Genomic DNA, 5,626 nt, shown 5'->3' with positions numbered 1-5,626 from the left:
GCTTCAGAAAGCGGCGGGACACTGCTGGGACAAGTGTGCCGAAGGTGCGTGTATATATTCTACTGCGATCATTTTTAACATTTAAACATTCACTGTATTTTTCTTATCATGCCTCCTATTAAGCATTAACCGCGAGGTGGGACGGAGCCTGCGGAGTGGCTCGTGACCCAGCGCCTTGGGGACCTTCCCCGAGCTCGGGAGCCGGCCCCAGGGTGGTGGCTGAAGCTGAGGGCACCGGTGCCTTGCTGGACTAGTTCAGGCACAGGCTCACCCAGCAGCGCAGGGCAGCGCAGCGAGGAATTCGGGGATTGAAGAGCATGAATAGCTCCACGGAGTGTAAACCGAGGAGAGTCACCCAGAAAATGAGCTCACAAAGGAGGGGGACACAGTAGCCGGTAACCACGGAGAAGGAGAAACGTTAGCGTGGGCAGATGAGCAAATGCAGACAGACGGGTGGGAGGCTGGAGACCCCCGAGGCAGACTGCGCAGTCAGTCTGCCTAAGGAAGAAATATGCACCGGTTTCTTTCTTTTGTTTGGGTTTCAGAAAAATTAATATAGTCGTTAAAATAATCATTTATTCATACACTGGGGTTTTGTGGACCCCCACCCCTCAACCTATTAACGTCGACATCTTCTTTTGTATATCCTCCAAAATGTCTACAGGAAAGAAAATCAACAACACAAGTTTCTACCAATGATTGGAATGACCTTGCCTTTTCCATCTGAAAGCACGCACACACACACACAAAATGAAAAGATAATAACTTGAATTCTGGAAGTCTGGAAAACCTAAATTAACAGAGCGACTCCATAGTCAAACAACTGCATTTTCCTAACAGAAAACAAAGAGAATTCTGAAGGCGAATCTGCAGGGAAAACAGACCCTCATCTCAGCTTTCAGGGCAGATCAAAGCCGGCTGCTTACTCCGCATCCTGAGAACACACTCCCCGGTCCTGACGCAGCCAGTAAGCTCAATCGCTGCAGATCAAATAAACATGCTGAGTTGAGTCAAAAAGTAAATAAAAGCTTCTTCTGACATAAGTTTGTATTTACAGAAATCCTGTGACTAAAAGCAACTTAAATTTGGACGATTAAAAAAAAATAAGTTTCCCAAGTTTACATTAATCATTCGGTGTATCCGGAGACTCCAGGCCTAGCAAACCACGCAACAACTTCTTAAAATATCAGGTGACTAATCAAAAATGGTGTTTTAAACAAAAAATAACGCTTTTAAAAAACAGCGGTTATCTTATTCTTAGATGAATTCTACCTGTTAGTGACAACTCTGGTTATTTTGGAGTCAAAATACCATAGCGAAGTTAAATAATTTATGCCTCTGCATAAAGATTCATGGATGTTATATCCCAATATCTAAGGAACAAGGCAATTTCACTTTTCAATCTTTATCTACTTTTAGTCTCAAAAAATACCACTAAAAGAAAAACCAAAATTGCTGCAAGTTGCAAGCCTGCTACTCCAAGGATCTGCCACGTGGAGAAGCCCCAAGCCGAAGGCTGCCTCTCTCAGGTCTGGGCTGAATACACCATTGCCCCCGCAGGTGTAAATGTGGTAAGTGACTTCTTCTCACAAATGGGCAATGAATGTGTAGTGTGCTGAGTGTGAAAGTAAAACAAGCCATCAAGGCAGTGGAAGCAGATGGAGAGGTATCAAATCCAACCTGAGGATAGAGTCGGACATAAATAACAGCGCTTAGAAACAGTTTCTGAGGAATGAGTACCGCACGATCTCACTCACTGGCGGAATATAAAAGAGTTGCTCTCAGGGAAATTCCGAGTGGAGTGAGCGACTACGAGGGGCATGGGAGAGTGCGGTGGCAGGGACGAGAACAGTTTGATAAATGGGTACTGAGTCAAATAGAAGTAAGTTCTACTCCGCTACTGCACTGGCGAGTGACAGAGCTAGTGGTTGTATCCTGTTTATGTCCAAAAGCAGGAAGAAAGGATTTTGAATGTTTTCGTGGTAGGCAGTTTGCCAAGATAGATGTGTCTAACCTGATTCTCAATGTATATAGGTATCAGAATGTTACAACACCACATTAATATGCACAATTTGGTTTTTTGTGTATCCACTTAATTGAACAAAGCAAAAAAATTGGGGGGGAGTGAGACAAGTTTTTAAAAACAGCTAGAAGTTATTGAGCAAAAAAGAATGGAAATTCTAATCTGATTAGAAAACACTGGACAGAGATATAGGCAGGCAGGGAACAGGCCCTGTGACCTTGTGGGGCATTTGGTGGAAGTGGCTGTCACCGAGGGGGACGGGAAGCAGTGAAATCTAAGACCAGAAAGTAAGCCAAGGCCAGAGCTTCTGGTGCTGAGGGACCCTAGAAGTATGAACTTCGCTGGAAAGCTGCTGAAAATCACTGAACAATGGTGGTGGTTGCTGCTACTTTTCTTTGAAGGCAGCGGCTCAATTTAACCCATGTTTCATAAGCCCATTCTATCGGGCACATTGGTTGGACAGAATGGGCAGGGAAGACTGGGGGAGTAAGAGGCTGTTAGCCATGATCCATGTATGAAATGTTGAGAGCAGCACTGAAAGCACGAGTGGAGAATGGAGAGATGCAATGAAAATTAGCGGTCACTGGACTTGACAGGGTATAGGAAGGAAGGGAACAGAAGCCATAGCTGCTATTGGGTGACAGCGTGCTGGTCCTTAGGAACTCAACACCTGCAGTTATAAACACTTACAAGAATGTAATTGGACATCAAGTCATTGAATAGTGGAAGTGACAGTGTCTAATGGGCAGGTGAAAGGGCCATGAAGACAGTAAGGGAAACAATATTGGAATATAGATATGTATATCCTACTGCCTCCTAGTCTCTACAAGGGAAAGGAAGGATGTGATCCGTACTTCTGTCAGCAGTAAATGCAGAACGGAAGCAATAGACTCAGCAGAAATTCCCAGATCTGTGACTCTGGTGCCACAACAGTGCCAAGTACTTATTGAGCCACCATCTTACTTTTGTTACCACAATTAGGGCAAGCGAACCGTGTTGAGCCACTTACTTGTTGCTTAGATATCAATTTCTGTATCAGTCACCGAAACTTAATTTGTCATTCTCTAGAGTTGCAAATGGTTCTGGGCACATGTTAAGGACTAGATAAATGCACACGCACTCACACCCACATACACACACACACACACACACACACACTTTCCCACCCCATATACTTTAGTCTGAGAATGTCCTCTTTGCTTTCTGTTTGGGATGAGGTCTCCTCCATTCCAAAACTAACTCCCCTGACCTTCTCCAAGAGCCTATCTGGTTGTCCTTCTGGGATTTTGCACGCACCCTACACGCTTCAGCCGCATTCAGGTAGACACAAGATGACCCTACTTTGAAAAACATTGCAGAATGTAGCCACGTTGCAAAAGGACCCACCACAAGACAAACATTTTACATTTTTTCTATCTAAAGAAACAATCAGAAGATCAAATGAGTCCAGTGACTTCTCCCCACCAGAAATACATGCAGATTTTTGAGTCACTTAGAGGATATTCTTCAGAAGGAGAAGGTGCGAACAGTAACCTCCTTTAGAAAGCTTGGCAAGTTACCCACCTATGCATGGTGCTGTTCTGTACCATTCATCTGTGCCTTACATTTTTAGGACCACCCTGCCTAAGACGTCTTTCCAGGCCAGTGGTCAGCTTGTTCATTCTGTTCATTTTACTTTGCAGGTGCAAGTAATTCCTTTGGATGGCTGAATCAGAATTTATTTAACTATATAATTTGTGTTCTTGAAGCAAAACAGAAAACAGTCTCAACTCTGGGGAGAGGAGGAGTCAAAGTATCATCCCAGTAGCTCGGGCCCCATCCTTGATGCTGGGTCAGAGACTGTAGCCTGCCTTGGACCGTGTGAGGCTGGGCATTTCCTGTAGGACTGAGGTAGAAAGTGATGGTCTGGAAAGGAAACCAGAAAGTACCCACTAAGCAGGCAGATGCATCCCTGGCTTACTGGAAAGGCCAAATAATGTGACCATGGTAAAATTTAACCTTGTAGAGTATTTTCTATAAGCTTGGGATATTTTGCTTTAAAAGAATATGAGTAAAGTATTATTCTCCATAGATACATTTCATAAATAATATGTCAAAATCTTCTGCTTTCATTTTCTTGCCACTGATTACTTCTGTAAGCCTGCTTATGTTATCTTCTATGAATTAAAAAGTTATAAATATTACTGATGGCTTAACTTCGGAGAGGAAGGAGCTTTCATTCATCTGCATTTGCCCTCACGTCTCTACAGCTCTTGACAAGGTGCCACTGCTAAAACTGCCAGATGGGGCTTCGGTTTTCATCCTGTCTGAAATTCTCCTTTCTTAGTTTCAATGCTCGCTGGCCGTCCTCTCCCCTTACTTTTCTGTCCCTCTCCTGGCTCCCCTTGTTCCTCTTCCCTAAGTCTCACTTTCCCCAGTTATGACTGTGAATGACGTAGAATAGCATCAAAGGGTAGGAAAAAGCTGTCACAGTAATACTAGCCCAGCCAAGAGAAAATTGTATGCCTGTGGCAGTATTAGAAGTCAGTTTTAAGAAAATACTACGAAAGATAGATATATTTCATAATGAAAAAAATCTCATGTGACCAACTGATAAGAAACTTTCAAATCTGTAAAGAAAGAAGACAAAGCCAGCAGAACTAAAGAGATTCATGGTGATAGTGGGAACATTTTAAACTACTTCTCCAAGTAATTGAAAGAATGGGCAAGCAGGCAAAGCATTAAAGGTGCTTTGTAGAAGATCTGAAGGCTATAAGGAGCAAGCTCGACCTAACTGATGTTTTTTAAAACACTGCACTCAACATTACAGAACACATATTCTTTCCCAGGGTAGTGGAACATTTACTAAAATGGAAAATATGCTAGGGCCATAAAAAAGACTCAGTGAATTTCAAAGGATTGAAATACTACCAAGAATACTTTCTGGCTTCAGTGGGATTAAGCTAAAATCAATAACAGAAAGAATATTAGGAAACTTCTAAATTTGTTAGCCTTAAGTAATACATTTAAATTAACCATTGAGTCAAATTGGAAAAGATATATCTCATAAACATAGTATTGAGCAACAGAAGCCAGACATAAATACATATTGTATGATTTCATCTACATAAGGTTCCAAAACCTCTCTGATGACAGAAATCAGAAAAACGGTCACCTTTCAGGGAGATGATTATGGCAGAGGCTGCTAGGATGGTGGAAATATTCTAGGTCAGCAATGGCAAACTTTTTGGAGACAAGTGGTTGAACTGCAACCCCAATCCCACTTATTTATCACAAAATGCCACAGCGCCATCAAACCTGAAGGCTGAGGTTTTAGTTTAGAAACAAACAATTCATACATTAACATCTCTTGTCTCAAAAGAAAACCAGGTAACACACATACCATAGGTTCGCCACCACTACTCTGGATTATAATTCTTGTGTGATACATAACTGCATCCCTATAAAACTTCCCTTAAAACTTGCCTTACTGTTCTAATTTATTTTGGCCAGGCATGGTGGTGCACACCTATAATCGCAGCACTCAGGAGGCTGAGGCAGGAGGATTGCTGTGAGTTTGAGACCAGCCTGAGCTACAAAGTGAGTTCCAGGTCAGTCTCAACT

The 5,626-nt window shown here is 42.6% G+C and overlaps 1 long non-coding RNA gene across 1 annotated transcript; it reads left to right on the top strand.

The window, feature by feature from the left end:
* Window positions 1-488: 488 nt before the first annotated feature.
* LOC104875653 lies at window positions 489-1,552 on the top strand. Its single transcript, XR_784135.1, has 3 exons — window positions 489-967; window positions 1,058-1,190; window positions 1,420-1,552. It is a non-coding gene; the product is annotated as an uncharacterized LOC104875653 (long non-coding RNA).
* The last annotated feature ends 4,074 nt before the right edge of the window (window positions 1,553-5,626 follow it).

Source organism: Fukomys damarensis, unplaced genomic scaffold (assembly GCF_012274545.1).
Source record: "Fukomys damarensis isolate Sample0158 unplaced genomic scaffold, DMR_v1.0_HiC HiC_scaffold_4, whole genome shotgun sequence".
Lineage (NCBI taxonomy): Eukaryota > Metazoa > Chordata > Mammalia > Rodentia > Bathyergidae > Fukomys > Fukomys damarensis.
Note: the sequence above shows the minus strand (reverse complement) of the source record. Positions and strands in the feature narration are given on the sequence as shown.